The sequence below is a fragment of the Eumetopias jubatus genome, unplaced genomic scaffold, assembly GCF_037043125.1.
Source record: "Eumetopias jubatus isolate StellerSeaLion01/CBP00866 unplaced genomic scaffold, mEumJub1_p1.0 scaffold_12, whole genome shotgun sequence".
In the NCBI taxonomy this organism is placed as follows: Eukaryota; Metazoa; Chordata; class Mammalia; order Carnivora; family Otariidae; genus Eumetopias; species Eumetopias jubatus.
This window is the reverse complement of record NW_028274818.1, coordinates 27,450,079-27,467,749: the sequence shown is the minus strand read 5'-3', so window position 1 is coordinate 27,467,749 and position 17,671 is coordinate 27,450,079.

Here is a 17,671-nt window from a genome sequence, read left to right as displayed (position 1 = left end):
CCCTCTCTCGCTGTGTCTCTCTCTGTCAAATAAATAAATAAATAAAATCTTTAAATAAAAATAAAAACGGGATTCCCTATTTCCTTCCCTTTTTCCTCTTTATTTATTTGGCATCCCCTTCCTCTTTTCTTCTTAATCCATGTTATCCCTTTATATTCTTTTGTTTCTTCTCCCTGTAGCCAAAGACCACTTTAAGAGGATTATGTTGAGGGGCACCTGGCTGACTCAGGCGGTAGAGCATTCCACTCTTGATCTCAGCATTGTGAGTTTGAGCTCCATTTTGGGTGTAGAGATTACTTAAAACAAAACAAAACAAAACAAAACAAAAAAACAGAAGTAGAAGAATTATGTTAAAAATAATGGACATGAGGAGCCACAGGCAGAGGTTGTAACCTTGTAACTATTGTAATCTTAGCAGGAGGAGGCTGTGGTCAGGGTCTGGTATGCAGGTGCAGACTGGGCAGGGCATGACTGCAGCTTGGGCCCACAATGAAGGCTCATGGTTGGCACTCCTGGAGGCCTCTTCAACATGCCCTCAATGCTGGTGGGGCTTGATGGGGTCTAGCAAGGGCTTGGGCCAAGGGCAGCGTAGGAGGCTGGTAGGTACAACTGTGTTCCTTAGAGGAAGCAAAACACTTTCCATCTGCTCTGGTGCAGAACAGGTGCTGTGGTTGGATATTTAGAGGACATTCTCATGAAGAGTTCTAGGTGTTATAGGGAAATTCCATGGACAAATACTATCAGGAATTTGAAGACAGGAAAGAATAAAATCACTTATACTGCTTTTTTTTTTTAAAGATTTATTTATTTATTTTATTTGAGAGAGCGAGAGAGAGGGAGAAGGGCAGAGGGAGAAGGAGAGAAGCAGACTCCCTGCTGAGCATGGAGCCCAATGTAGGGCTTCATCTCAAGACCCTGACATCATGATCTGAACTGAAATCAAGAGTCGGATGCTTAACCCACTGAGCCACCCAGGCGACCCATATTGCTTATTTTTAACAAATATATTTACTAGGTAGAAAAACATATGAAAGAACAGCTGCTGGAGGCTTCCTGGATTTAACTTGGTGACTTTCACATTACAGCTCCATAAAGATGAAATGGTTGGTGACATATTTGACAGGCTGCTCCCATTTATGGATCTTCTGTCTTTTTTTTTTTTAAGATTTTATTTATTTATTTGACAGAGAGAGACACAGTGTGAGAGAGGGAACACAAGCAGGGGGAATGGGAGAAGGAGAAGCAGGCCTCCTGTGGAGCGGGGAGCCTGATGCGGGGCTCGATCCCAGGACCCTGAGATCATGACCTGAGCTGAAGGCAGACGCTTAACGACTGAGCCACCCAGGCGCCCCTATGGATCTTCTGTCTTTCAAAGAAATGTTTCTGGACTACAGAGCAGAAAAGGGAGGTCAGGTACAGGAAATAACCAATGGTTTAGTGGCTACTTGTGCAAATCATCTTTCTGTCATTCAGAGCACTGCAACACTGGCTTTCACCTCCAGCCAATGGGATTGCTTTGGACATCTACAGCTCAGTAGGTTGGGAGAGGATTAGGCTAACGATGACAGAAAAATAGGTCTCAGAAAATCTGCATTTGTACCTGTTCATTAATGTTAAGTATTGATGACTCAAAAAGAAAACAGAAGATTTAATGTTACTAACATAACAATATTCCCCAAACTGATATATAAAGAACTGTTGCAATAAAAGGACAACCCATTTATGAATGGGCAGAGTATATGAATAGACATTTCACCAAGGAAGATGTACAAACGGCTAACAAGCACATGAAAATATGCTCAATATCGTTAGTCAATAGGGAAATGCAAATCAAAACCACAATGACATACTATGTCATACTCACGAGAATGGCCATAATAAAAAAGATAGACAATAACAAGTGTTGGTGAGGATGTGGAGAAGTTGGAACCCTCACACATTGCTGGTGGGAATGTGAACTGGTACAGCTGCTTAGGAAAATAGTTTGACAGTTCATCAAAAAGTTAAACATAAAATTACCAAATGAGGGATGCCTGGGTGTCTCAGTCGATTAAACATCTTTCTCCGGCTCAGGTCATGATCCCAGAGTCCTGGGATCGAGTCCCACATCGGGCTCCCTGCTTAGCGGGGAGTCTGCTTCTCCCTCTGCCTGCCGCTCCCCCTGCTTGTGCCCCACCCTGACTAGTAAATAAATAAAATCTTAAAAAAAAATTACCAAATGACACAGTGATTCCACTTCTAGGTATATACCAAAGAGAAATGGAAATACATGTCCACACAAAAATTTGTACATGAATGTTCAAAGCAGCATTATTCAAAATAGCCTAAAAGTGGAAGTAATCCAAATGTCCATCAATTGATAAACAGACAAAATAAGATATTCCATGCAATGGAATATTATTCAGCCATAAAAAGGAATGGAGTGCTTGCTTATACATGCTACAACATGCATGAACCTTGAAAACACCATGCTAGGTGAAAGAAGACAGACACAAAAGGCCACATATTGTATGATTCTTTTGTATGAAATGTCCAGAATAGCAGATCTATAGAGACAGAAAGTAGGTTAATAGTTGCTAGGGATTTGGGAGAGGGAGAATAGGGAAAATTGATAATGAAAAGTTTCCTTTGGGGGTGATTAAAATGTTCTGAATTAGATATTGGTGATGGTTGCACAACTTTGTGAATATGCTAAAAAAAAACTACTGAATTGTACTTTTTTTTTTAAAGATTTTATTATTTGACAGAGAGAGACAGCAAGAGAGGGAACACAAGCAGGGGGAGAGGGAGAAGCAGACCTCCCCCTGAGCAGGGAGCCCGATGTGGGGCTCGATCCCAGAACCCTGGGATCAAGACTTGAGCCAAAGGCAGATGCTTAACAACTGAGCCACCCAGGCGCCCCTGAATTGTACACTTTAAAAGGATGATTTCTATGGTGTGTGAATTATATCTCAATTAAATTAAAAACCTTTAAGGGCCTGAAAAAAATAAAATTATCTGACTTCAGGGATTTCTGTTTCCTCTAAAATATCTTCTTGTATTCAGTAATTCTAGTACTCCTCCCAGAGTAGATACCTGTCCCAGGTGCTTCTGAATCAGGCTACTCCAGAATAAGTTGATATTGAACATTCCACCCATGAGCCCCTTCCCCCAGCACACATGCTGAAACCCCACTTCCAAATACCAGAGACATGATTTGCATGAATCTTTTGTGTGTTCACAGCTCTTTCACTTAGGCAAGCATTTCAGTTTTTCAGCCCCAGAGGCTCAGCTGTGCAGTGGTTTTGAGTGTTTGGGAATGTTATTTATTTATTTATTTGTTTGTTTGTTTGAAAGAGAGAGGGAGAGAGAAAGCACAAACAGAGGGAGTGGCAGGCAGAGGGAGAATCAGGCTTCCCGCTGAGCAAGGAGCCTGATGCGGCACTCGATCCCAGGACCCTGGGATCATGAACTGAGCCAAAGGCAGACACTTTAACCAACTGAGCCACCCAGGCGTCCCTGAGAATGTTTATCTAAGGTGTTAATTCAAACTAGCTGTCCCTTCTTAAGTTTTCTGAAGATCCTATTTTCTGCCCACCATTCTAGGAAAATCACAGCTAGTTTTGGCAGTGGGCATCAATTGAAAGAGATGTTTTTTACCTAAAGGATAGATGTAAAAATCAACCCCTAGGCTTATGTTCGCAGTCCTCTTTGCTAAAAGGACTGTATCTTCTGCTGATCTTGATGTAGTTCCACTGTTTCTAGGAGAAACCTCTTTCTTAAAAAAAACATTATTTTTGAAAACTATTTTTAACAGATTAATATTCAGGCTAACCTAGTGGATTTAATCTTGGAATTTCAAATGATCACCTACTTAAGGATAAAATATTACATACTGTGTGCTTTCTAGTTGCTAGTGCCAAGAAGGCAAAAATACTTTATGTTTTGGAGTCCCTAGTATGAATGTATGCTGTGTGCTGAGAGCAAACTAAGCAAGGTGTCCTTTTTTTTAATGGCATGTTAAGTGTCTTTGGGCAGGTTTGCTTAAAATCCTTTCTGTATAAATCAGTTCATTAGGTTTTCTGTTGGTGTGGGAGCAAGTGTGGCAAAAAGGCTACTGACTGTAAGCTAGGAAATTAGGAAATTCCAACTAAGTCCTCCTGTCAAAATCTCTTCTGCCATCATGCTATTCTATAGTCTAGCTCAGCCTGAGTGAGAGGAGGTAGCAAACAGCTTTACTAGTTACCTATTTGGCTTTGGTTTAGTAAAATGTTTGGTATAATGTTACTTACCAGAAAATATATATGTCAAACCTTTGAGGTTAGGCCAGGTAATCCCAATGAGCTCAGGTCATGGGAGGTGGATGAACCCGGGGTGGAGAGCCTCTGGCCTCTCTGCTATGGGCAGGGTAGGAACTAATGATAAGAGTTCCCCCTCCAGGTGAAGGTGATTCTCTGGGAGGCAGAGTTGAGCTACAAAGTTTAGTTGTCCCTCTCCCCATGGAGATTTTCTCTCCTGTGCCAGTCCTAGAGGAGACAGAGTTTGGGGCTTCCACTGGGTGTTCTCCCCAAATCCAGACAAATGAAACCAAGGATGGAACTGAATAAAGTCCAGTGGGGCTTGAAAGTCAAAGTTGGTTGCCCCTGCCAGGGAACACCCTCTGACAATCATTGCTCTGATTGGGGGTGGGGGATGGGCAGAACCTTTACCTTTATTCCAAAGGTGGGCGTTACCTGAAGGAGGGAAGCTCTGATGCCCGGCATGTACACCCTTTGGTGAATATTGTGGATTTGCTTGCTCAGCAGCCAGTTCAATGTTTTTCTAAATGTGCTTCCCTGTTCTGTAGAGGCTGGCAAGCTAAAGTCTGTATTTCTCAGATTCCTTAATAGCTAATGTTCCAATATGATTTAGATTTAGATTTCTATATTTAGGTGGACATTTATGAGATCTCACTGAGGTAAAAAAAAAAAGTTAGATTTGTAAAACGAGGATGATAATAATACCTACTTCGTTGGGTCTGATGTCCTATAGTACATATAACCACTATATACATATATAGTATAAACTTGTAGTATTACTATATAGCAGATTATACATATATAAAGAGAAGATAGTATATATATTTATGTACACTACATATATATAATCACTAATACATAGCCATTGTACATGCTGCATACCATATACCTTATTGTGTATCATAGTATAATGGAGTGTCTGGCTCATAGTAAGCAGTATATGTATGTTAGCTATGAATATATCAATATTTTAAAAGATCTCCAAGTGATTCTAAAATGTAGCCAAGGTTAGGAACCACTGATTTAAGACCTTATATCCATGGTAAGAAATTTGGGCTTAAATTTAATGCAATTGGAAAACACGGAAGGGCCTTAGGAAAGGGAATCAACTGGTTTTATTTATATTTTTAAAAGATTGCTCAGGCTTCAATGTAGAGAGAGAATTTGAGGACAGGCCAACAGTAGAAGGAAGAAAAGAATTACATATTACAGATGTTCAGATGAGAGAAGATGGTAGTTTTATGATAGAAATAGAAAAATAGTTGGGTTTGTGATGTTTTGGGAATGGATTTGACCAGCAGTACTGATGGATTGAATGTAGGTATGTGAGGGTTATGTAGCATGCCCAAGTTGATTCCAAAGGAAATGACTCAGAACTCTGGGCCATCCCTGACAGCATCTCTGTTTGCCAGACATACGAGCAATACCGTTGGGTCTGCTGGATGGTAAGGCCCAAGTGACAGGGCAGTTTGCTCTACAAGCTTACCTTCTATGAAACTGTCTACTGCTCCAGGTCCTACTCAAAGCTCACAGTAGTACCATTGTTTTCCCCATTGACCAGATGAAGAGATAATCAGATGAGGTTAAATAATCTGCCCCCAGTCACACAGCTGGGATAGTAGGAGAGCAGAGATGTGAACCCAGGGGCACCAGAGCCTGTCCTTTTAACCACTGTGCTGTACTACTTATTATAAACAAATTTCCTGTTTAGTTTGGGGCTAGTTTGAGTTGACAAGTTTTGATTAGTGTGCATTCTCTGATTCTTTGCAATGTTGACTGCCCCTTCTTTCCTAGAATGCTCAGATTCCTTTTGCTTTGGTGAGACTGCACTCTTCTGGTTCTCATATTTTCTGTCTTTACTTTTTGGTCCCCTCTCCTTCCCTCCACCCACCCTTTACAGAAGGTTTCCCCAGGGTCCGTCATTGTTAGCTCTCTGCATTTCTCATTGCATACGTTCCCCAGGCCTCGTCTCCTACCATTCTACAACTCGGACTTTTGTTCCCATACCGCTGTACTTACACACACATCCACACGCAGAATGTCTTTACACGTGTGGTAATGAAGATAAGATCTGAAATGAATGAAATGGGGGTAAAAGGTACAATAGAGAAAGTTAAAAAAGCCAAAAGTTGGTACTTTTTCAAAAGGAGTAAAACTAATAAACCTTTAGGCAAGACCGATCAAGAAAAAAGCCTAAACAAATCCCCATAGATACTGAGCTACAAGCAAGATAATAAACCATACATTTGACAGTATTTTAGATGAAATGGACAAAATCCTCAAAAAATAACTTATAAAAATTAACATAGGAAGAACTAGAAATCTGATTTGTTCTATATCTATTAAAGAAATTGAATTCATGATTAACTAATTTCCCCCACGCAAAAAAGTACAGGCCCAGATACCTTCATGGGTGAGTTCTCTAAACATTTAAGGAAGAAATAATGCTCATTTTAAATAAATTCTCTCAAAAAGTAGAGGAGGTACTTCTTTCCAACTGGTTTTTACGAGGCCAACATACTCAAATACCAAAATATAACAAAGACATCATAAGAGAGAAAAATTACAACCCAATCTCTCATGAGAACATAGATGCAAAAATCCTGAGGAAATATTAGCAAACAGAATCCAGCAATGTATAAAAAGCATAATACATCATGACTAAAGGATAAAATATCCAGGAGTTACCGTCTTGACAAATGAAGAAAAAACAGTGGGTAAAATGCAACATTCACTCATGATAAAAACCCTTGGCAAGCAGGAATAGTGGGGAGATTACCTCAATCTAATTAGACTATTTACTCCTCTTCCCCCAAATTCTTAATGGTGAATTATTATTTACTTATATTTATTTATTTTTAAAAATGTACATTATGATTTGATATACATTGTGCAAGGATTCCCACCAATAAGTTAATTAACATAGTCATCACCTTACGTATTTAACCTTGTGTGTGTGTGTGTGTGTGTGTGTGTGTGTGAAAACACTTAAATTCTACTCTCTTAGCAAACTTGTTATACAATACAGTATTATCAACTATGATGTTATATATCTTCAGACCTTATTCTTCTTATAACTGAGTTTGTACTCTTTACCAGCCTCACCCTATTTTCCCCACCCCTTAAGACCCTGACAACTACCAATTCTGTTTCTATGAGTTTGAAATTTTTTTTTAAAGATTTCACATATAAGTAACACCATGAAGTATATGTCTTTCTCAGTCTGGCTTATTTCAATTAGCATAATGTCCTCCAGGTTCATCCATGTTGTTGCAAATGGCAGGATTTCCTTCGTTTTTAAAGCTGAGTAATATCCTTGTGTGTGTGTGTGTGTGTCTGTGTGTGTAATGGTAAATTATTAAAAGCTTTCCCACCCCTGAGAATGGGAATAAACAAAGATGTTCTCTGTCACAACTTCTACTCAATAAGGGGAAAAAGTAAGAAAAGGCCTTTGGTTTGGAAAGAAAAAGATAAAATTGTAATGTGATTGTATACAAAGAAAATCACCAAGAATCTACAAACTATTAAATTAATATGTGAATTTAGCAAGGTCATGGAGTACAAGGTCAATATATAAATGCCAATTGTATTTTCTATTTATTAAACATAAATTAGAAAATAAAGATTCCAAATGATACTATTTATAATAGCATCAGAAAATATCAATCCTAGGAATAAATCTAACAAAACCCCTTTATTTATTTATTTTAAAAGTTTGTGTTTTTTAGTAATCTCTACACCCAGCGTGGGGCTTGAACCCATGACCCCAAGATCAAGAGTTGCATGCTCATGGGGCGCCTGGGTTGCTCAGTCGGTTAAGTGGCTGCCTTCGGCTCAGGTCATGATCCCAGGGTCCTGGGATCGAGCCCCGCATCAGGCTCCCTGCTCGGCGGAGAGCCTGCTTCTCCCTCTCCCTCTGTCTGCCGCTCTGCCTACTTGTGCTCTCGCTCTCTCTCTGTGTGTTAAATAAATAAATAAAAATCTTTAATAAAAAGAGTTGCATGCTCTTCCAACTGAGCCAGACAGGTGCCCCTAAAAAGGGCTTTATTTTATTTATTTATTTTTTAAAGGAGGCTCTATGCCTAACGTGGCACTTGAACTCAAGACCCTGAGATCAAGAGTCACATGCTCTGCTGACTGAACCAGCCAGGCAGCCAGATGCTCTGTAACAAAAGCCCTTTAAATTGAAGACTGCAGGGGCTCTTGATCTTGGGGTCGTGAGTTCAAGCCCTATGTTGGGTATAGAAATTACTTAAATAAAACTTAAAAAATAAATTGAAGATCTAAACCTTAGTAAAAGAAATTAAAAGAGATAAAAAATAGAGGAACATACTATATTCATGGATTGGAAGACTAAATACTGTAAATATTTAAATTCTAATAGATCTATAGATTCTTGCAATACCAATAAAAATTCCAGGCAAATTTTTGGGGTGGAAATTGACAATCTGACTCTAAAAGTGATCAGAATATGCAAAGTGCCAAGAATAGCCAATCTTGAAGATTAAAGTTGAAGAACTCACACTACTAGTTATGAACATTTATTATAAGCCTCTAGTAATTAAGTCAGTGTGGTACTGGCATAAAGATAAGTAGACCAATGGAACACAGTAGAAGGTCCAGAAATGGATACATGCATATATAGTCCCCTGGCTTATGACAAAGGTGGTATTATAGTACAGTGGGGAAAATATGAACTTTTTGAGTAATTCTGGGTCAACTGGATATCCATTTGGAAAAAAAATCATGATCTCTAATTAATACTACACACAAAATATCAATTCCATATGTCTGGAATTCTGTTACTATGAGTATAGGAGAATGGCTATTAGGTAGGTAAGTATTTGATACTCTTAGTGATGTATTTATATCTGGTAAAATAAGTCTCTCCTAATTATTCTCTTTTAGAATTCTGAAATGGGGGGGAAGTTTCTAGGAACACAAAACTTGCCAAGACTGAATCATGAAGAAATAGAAAATCTGAATAGAGCTATAACTAGTAAGGAGATTGAATCTGTAATCAAAAATCTCCTGACAAAGGAAAGCCCTGGATCTGATGGCTTCACCGGTGAATTCTAACAAATATTTAAAGAAGGTCTAACACCAATCCTTCTCAAACTCTTTGAAAAGATTGAAGGGAAGGGAACACTTCCTGACTCATTCTATTAGGCCAGCATTACCCAGTCAACTTCACTGGGCTAAGGGATGCCCAGATAGCTGGTAAAACATATATAGGTGTATCTGTGAGGATGCTTCTGGAGAGATTTGCATTTGATTCAGTAGAGTGAGTGAGGAGGTCCATCGTCCCCAGTGTGAGACTTTTTTTGGTGTGCAGTTTTATAAATGTTAACACATGCATAGACTCATGTAACAACCACTGTAATCACCATATAGAACAGTCCCGTCAGTCCCATCACCCTACTAAAATTCTTTTGTGGTATCTCTTTATCATCACACCCCCTCCCTAGTCCTAACCCCTGGCAACCTCTTCCTATTGTTCTCCATCTGTATTTTTTTTTGAATTCCATAGAAAAGGAATCATATAATATCTTAACTTTTTGAGACTACTTTTTTCGTTCAGCATAATGCCTTATAGATTCATCCATTTTTTGCATGTAGAACAAGTTTACTTCTTTTTATCACTGAGTAATATTCTATTTTATGGATTATCACATTTTGTTTATCCCCTCAGCTATTTAAAGTCATCTAGATTGTTTCCAGTTTTTGGTAATTATGAATAAAGCTGCTAGAAGCATTTGTGTACAGGCTTTTGTGTGAACATAGATTTTAATTTCTCCTGGGTATGGAGTATGATTTCTGAATAATATGGTAAGTGTATATTTAAGTTTATAAGAAACTGGTAGATTGCTTAAGTTTATAAGAAACTGCTAAATTGAGGCTAAATTGTACCATTTTGCATCTCTACTAGCAATGTATGAAAGTTCCAGCTGTTCTGCATCCTTGTCAGCACTTGGTGTTGTCAGTATTCTAAGTTGTATCTCATTATGATTTAAATGTAAATTTAATTTAAATTTCTCTAACGGCATCTTTTGAACATCTTTTCATGTACTTACCTGCCATTTGTATATCCTTTTTGTTGAAGTGTCTAATCCATTTTAAAAATTGGGTTGTTTGTATTAGTCCTGTTAAGTCTTCAGAGTTCTTTAAAGGACTTTAAGTCCTTTGTCAGATATTGATTTGCAAATATTTTCTCCCAGTCTATAGCTGTCTTTTCATTGTTTTAACAGTGTCTTTTGCAGAGCAAAAGTTCTCATTTCGAAAACCAAATTGAAGGTCAATTAATCAATTTTTGTTTTGTGGATTGTGGTTTTGGTGTCATATTTAAGAACTCTTGGCCTACTCCCAGGTTTCAAAGGCTTTCTCCCATGTTTTCCTCCAAGTATTTTATAGCTTTACATTTTATACTTATATATGATACTTCTTGAGTTAATTCTTATATAAAGTGTGAGGTTTAGATTAAGGCTTATTTTTTGCATAATGATGTTCATCGTTTTAACACCTTTGTTAACGAGACTACCCTTTCCTCATTGAAATTGCTTTTATACCTCTGTCAAAAATCAGTTGGCAACATTTGTGTGAGACTATTTCTGGACATTCTCTTCTGTTTCATTGATTGTTGTGTCTCTACCTTTGCCAATGTCACACTATCTTGATTACTGTAACTCTATACTAAGTCTTATCTTTGGGGGTAATGGTTAATTTTATGTATCAACTTGGCCAGGCTGTGGTACCCAGGCATTTAATAAAACACTAATGTTTAAAGAAAGGGAAACTACCTCAGATGAGTTTGCAGACGCAAAGTGCAAAGCATATGATCAAAGATATCCAACAAACCCAATGAACAGAAGAATTCACTCCTGGGTAAAGGTAAATGATTGAGCAATGGATCAAAAAGAGGGCTTTAAATGAGTATGATTAAGATCCTTAAAGAGATAAATAGAAGAATACCATCCTTAAAGCTAGAACAAAAGGTTACAAAACAAAAGAGGCAGATATTAATTAGGGTTGAGTAGCCACGAAAAAGAACTGATTATAAATTAAAACTAAAAAATATTTTCACCGTAATATACAAAAATAAGAAGCAATAGACAGGGTTATTTCTTAGTGGGGTTACTTCTGATGACTTCTCGTGTTCCAGCTTCTGAGATAAGGCCTGTGTTGTTGTTGTTTTTTTTTTAAGATTTTATTTATTTGAAAGAGAAAGAGACCACAAACAGACGGAGTGGGAGGGGGAGAAGCAGGCTCCCCACTGTGCACAGAGCCCAATGCGGGGCTCAATCCCAGGATCCTAGGATCATGACCTGAGCCAAAGGCAGACACTTAACTGAGCCACCCAGGCACCCCAAGGACTGTGGTTCTGACCTTGGGCATAAAGATATTGAAGTAGACCCAGAGATCATTTTATGACTCTACCTTGTGTTGGAAGTATCTTATGGGGCTGGGCTTGGTCAAGATTGGAGGAAAGGAGTGAGACAGTCCCTGTTACATTCAGATACCAGGTAAACCCCTTCTTTCTTGTTCATTGGTCTTTGGGTTCCTTGAGCAAAGAATAGGTGCTGAACAGCTATTCTTAAGTATTCTCCGGAAATTATTGGATAGCCTTGATTATCCAGATGCTTGCTACTCCAGGACCACTGATAACTTGTCCAGCTTCATATAAACATCTTGGGAGGACAGAATGTTTTCAAGAGTTCTCCCCCTTTGGACCTTCAAATATAAATTTTTCAAGGTTATGTCAGAGGTGCTGTGGCCCAGAGCAGGGACTCATGAGAGGTTAAATGGGCATATAAATCAAGATGTCATCTAAACAGATGACAACTATTCTATGAGGCTATGAGAAATCCATTCATTAGACCTATGAAGAATACAAGGTCGTTTGTCAGAAGAGCCCAACATATTCTTTTGGCTAATGCCGAAAGATGGAAATTCATTAAAATCGAAGGTCTGTGGAGATGGTCCAGAATGTTGGTGATCTGTTTAAATTGTCTGCTGTCCTGCTGAGTGATCCTGTTGAAGCTGTAGCAATCTTAAAAACTGGATGTTTGTTTTTCTTGTTCACAAAATGTGCTGCCCTCCCTTCCCCAGGGGGAGCCAGGGGCTTGCTGAAGCTGCACTGCCAGTTGGTATAGGTAGGTTTCAGGCTTAGAGAGCAAAGCAATCAGGATTCTTTAGTTACTAACAGGAAAAACCAACTCAAAGTAGCTTAAGATCTCAGGGGTGTCTCATGAAAACGGGGGAAGGAATGCACCTGGATATCAAGAGGAATTGTAATAAGAATACAGTAAACCCAGTTTGAGTCAGAAATCTAAGAAATACCATCTTCATCCCAGGTGCTGTGTTTCCTGGAGAGTTTGCTTCATTCTTTCTGGCCAGATAAGCTTTCTTAGATACAAACCTTCTCCACTTGACAGGGAAAGCAGTCCCTTAGAACCAGGTGTATCCAGTCATACTTAAGATATCAGGATCAGTTTCTTTTAGTTCAAGTTAATAAACATCTCCTGGTATGTGATTTATTTATCTAGGCTTCTGATAACAAGGCAGGATAGGGAGGTTGTTTTCGATTTGCAGAGTATGTAAGCTGATGTGTGAGGTAAAGTAGAAGGTTTAGGTATTTTAGGTAATAATGTGGTTGTCGGTTTGAGCCAAAGTTGGAGGGTCCAGGGGAAATGTGGCCAGCATTTCAACATTCTCCCACATGCACAGATGGAGATGTCAACTCTTCCCATGTGGCTAAGACTTGGTCCTCAAAGCCCTTTCTGGTAGCTCTGTTTATTCTTAGCATTCACTGAGTGGTAGAGCTTGCTATTTTTATTTTATTTATTTATTTATTTATTTATTTATTTAAGATTTTATTTATTTATTTGACAGAGAGAGACACAGCGAGAGAGGGAACACAAGCAGGGGGAGTGGGAGAGGGAGAAGCAGGCCTCCCGCTGGGCAGGGAGCCCGATGCGGGCTCGATCCCAGAACCCTGGGATCATGACCTGAGCTGAAGGCAGACGCTTAATGAGTGAGCCATCCAGGTGCCCCGAGCTTGCTATTTTTAGCTCTGTGTGGTTATAACCTCTATTTCCCAACTGCCTATGTTGAGCCCCAATCTAAACCTGTGATTCTCAATAGCTTTGGCTTAGTTCTAGTACAAGCTTTCCTGAAAAGGGGCCTATTCTACTTTATCATTTGAAGGAAGAAAGTTAGTTGGCTTAATAAATAACCCACCATCCCTTTGTCCCCAATCTATGGATGACACTGTTAGCCATTTTTTATGCAGGAGGCCACTGAATACAAAGACCAGTCTGGTTATTTGGCTCCACTTATCCTGCCAAATACAAAACAAAACAAAACAAAACAACAATATGACATATTCATACTTTTGTATATGGGGAACACTGTTCCATCTATAGTAGTATGTGGAAAGAATTACTGAGTGGGAGTCTAGTAGTAATATTTTCTGGTAGTTAGGCAGCAGCTATAGGAGGAGATGGCTTTAGGAATTTTTAAGTGTAGTTCTCAGAGCTCTGAGCTAATAAGTTGCAAGTACAGTGTTTACAGGTAGCAATGCAGTTCCTTCCTTTTTTTTTTTTTTTGCATCCCACAGGGCTCCTATGTTACCCAGAAGAAAGGAGCAGAGCAGATGTCCCCTAATGGAGTAAACACTATAAAGATTTCTAAGTTTAGACTTGAGTCTAGCCCTCAAAGTTGACCGAGTCAGGAAGTTTGGGCTGATGAGGTTAAGGAAGGTTGTGTCCAACCCCTAACTTACTGTGGTCTGCCCTTTGGACATGATGCTTGATCAAACCTCTTCAGTTAGTAACAATTCCTTCTTATCTGGTCCCATTTTGTACTAAAGCATGGTTTAGTAAGTTAGCACCGTGGTTCCCAAACTTTGTAGGGCCCATAACAATTTACAAAAGCAGAGTAGTACACTTACTTGGACTGATACCCATCCTAAACAAAGCATATTAAGAGAATACAGGTTAAAGGAGAAGAACAAAGAGCTGCTTTTTTTTTTTTTTTAAGATTTTATTTATTTGACAGAGAGAGAGAGACATAGCGAGAGAGGGAACACAAGCAGGGGGAGTGGGGAGAGGGAGAAGCAGGCTTCCCGCCAAACAGGGAGCTCGATGCGGGGCTTGATCCCAGGACCCCAGGATCATGACCTGAGCTGAAGGCAGACACTTAATGACTGAGCCACCCAGGCGCCCCGAACAAAGAGCTTCTTAACTGTGAGAGTGGCCAGATAATAAGAGAACTGAGAATGTGAAAGGCCATGGAGTAGAGGGTTTCAAGGAGGATGGGATCTCCATAGAAATACAAGAAAGAGAACTCAGAAAATACAATTAGGAGGTCATTGGTGACCCTGGAGTAACCGTCAATGAACAAATGAGCTTTGAAGCCAGAGTTCAGACACCAGAAATGATTAGGCGCTAAAGAAAGACCACAGGTAAAAGCTGTATTTACTAGGCATGAATGGTAGACAGAGGAGGGATCAGTGTTTGGCATAGGTGTTTTTTTTTTTTTTATGATTTTATTTTTAAGTAATCTCCACACCCAACACAGGGCTCAAACTCACAACCCAGAAATTAAGAATCATACGCTCTACTGACTGAGCCAGCCAGGCACCCCTGGCATAGATGTTTTCAATACAGAATAGACTTGTGCATGATTGGAAACTAGAGAAAAGAGCTTATAGATAGGAAAAATATATTCATTTTTATAATTCCTGATGTGTTTAGTTTAGCAATTTTCAAGTTTTATTAGGCCCCAAAAATCTTGATCCTGTAATGAGGCTATATTGCCCCCATGTGGTATAGGCCGCCCAGCAACTTCATTCTAAACCAGGAATTGACAAACTTGCTGTAAACAGTAAATATTTTAGATTTGAGTAAAAGTAGCCACAGATACACATAAACAAGTAGGTGTGACCATGTTCCACTAAAACTTTATTTTCAAAAGTAAGCAGGGGATAGATTTGTCCTGTAGCCACTAGTTTGTTCACTCTTGATCTAAACCTCAATATTTGGGCTGAACATTAAAGTTATCTGGGGGTCTTTTTAAAAAAATGTGAGTGCCCAGGCCCTACCTCAGACTTATTGAATAAGAACCTTTGGTTGTGGGGCTAGGTAACTGGTACTTTGTGAAATCCCATCAGGGATCCATTGTGTAACCAAGGTTGAGAATTACTGATTCAAACCAGTAAGTTTCTAGTTTTAAGTATAAATGATAATTAATTTCATCAAGTGGTTATTATATTCCAGGTGCTGATATAAGAGCATTCCATATATTATCTTATTTAATCCTCACAACAACTCTATTAATTGGGTACAGTTATTATGCCCATTTTATAGATAAGAAAACTAAATTTTAGTGAGATTAAGTAATTTGTTCAAGGTTGAGGGTACAGAATATGCCACCCCCAAATATGCCACTTTGGCATAAAGATTATTTTAAGCTAAGGGTATCTGAGATTCAACAGCTGCAGAAAAAAAAGGCTTTTTAGAGCTTTCCTTATCTGACTAAAAGCAACAACTTCTGGGAAATAAGACTACCATAAATTCTTCTTGAGGACAGATCTACTCCCAGAAGGAAGGATGAGAATGAAATAGAATGAAAATAAGAATGAAAAAGAATGAGAATAAAACCTACCTTAAATCCTTTATTTAGGGAAGTTTTATGGTCCGAAAGGAGAGAAAAAGACCACTTGAACCAAGATAGAAAACCACTGTCACAAATTTTCTTATTTCCTGTTTGTTCTCCTGAAAATCCATTTATCTTTCCAAAAAGTCATTAGTTTTCCTCTAAGTGCCTTTCTGCTCCTCCCTTTCACCTATTAAGATGGTATATAAACCCCAAACCTAATAATCTCTTTGAGTTATTCATCACTGATGTCTCCCGTGTGTGCATGTTGCACATGTCGATAAACCGATATTTACCTCATGTTAATCTGTCTTTTGTCAGTTTAATTTGCAAGACTCCAGGAACAGAACCTAAGAGGGTAGAAGAAAAGTTTTTTTTTTCCCTCACTTACAAGGTCATGTAGCTATTAAAAGGAGGAACAGGGATTTAAACCCAGACATCTGCTTCTAGAAACTGAGCTCCCCATTACTAGACTACTCTATTTATTATTTTTAACTGAAAAAAAACCTTCATCTTAAGTTATTTTACCACACACTGTATTTTAAATAAAGTATATAAAAAGTCACAAGCACTTTTCTCCAGATTTAATGTACTTTTTCTAGTGCCACTGAATCTTATTTTGAATCAGATTCTTCACATATCTTGTCTACAGCTTTGGCACATTACAGAAATTTATCAAGTACCCTTTCAGTTTGTCTTCTGTCCTATACATTTTCCCCCTCTTGGCCACTGTTTGACTCCACATCTGTTTAGGCTATTAATATTATTCAAAGGCAAAGCTTTCATATGATTTCCTTTATTTTAGAGGTAATATGGTACAGTGATTTTACATATGAGCTTTGAAGCCAGACAATCCTGAAGCCAGAGAATCCAGTTTGAATTCTGCACTGTCACTGCATGGTAAGTACTCAGTAAATATCAGCTAGTATTCTACCACTTTAATCAACTAGAATGTGTGTCTTGCTTCAATTTCTCTCTTCATGCAGAAGCAAAGAGGACCTTAGTCATCTAAGGTGCCTTTAAATAACAGTAACACTATGATTTTAACTATCACCACAACAAGAGCTGACATTTATTGAGTGACTACTACGTATTATTTTAAATACTTTCCAATAGATTAATTTAATTATTTCAATAACCCTATAAAGCAGGAGTTATCACTATCTTTAGTTTATAGAATGGAAACTGAGGCCCAGGGAGATTAAGTAACTTTTCCAATGTCACATGGATAAGAAGTGGCGGAGATATTTTCTGAACCCAGGTAAGTCTGGCTTCAGAATCCACACTCTTTATTACTTTTCTATACTCCTTTATACTGCTTCCTATAGGAAATGCTACTGTTAGGTATTTCTTCAAATCAGAAGAAATAATCTTCCAGTCTCCAAAACAATGGTTCCTAGGCTTAGGACTCCACAGGCTAAAATTTAAAAGAAGATTCTGATAAACAGCATAGATTTGCCACTTTTAAGTTTTGACAAGAAAGGACCTCAAACTACCAACCACTACTACTATCATTTACTATTAGTCCAAAATAAAGGGGGACTTAATACCCCAAAAGTAGGATGGATATAACTTAGAGAGCATCCTAATGCTATATGTATTCATTCCTATTGTCCTTATTAAACTTTCCACTTTGTCGAGGACAAAGACTTTAGAACAATCTCCTTCCTTCTTCCTAATACTAGGTTAATAGCTAGATGCTACTTGCATTTAGATGTAACAGCTCTTTTAGTAACGTT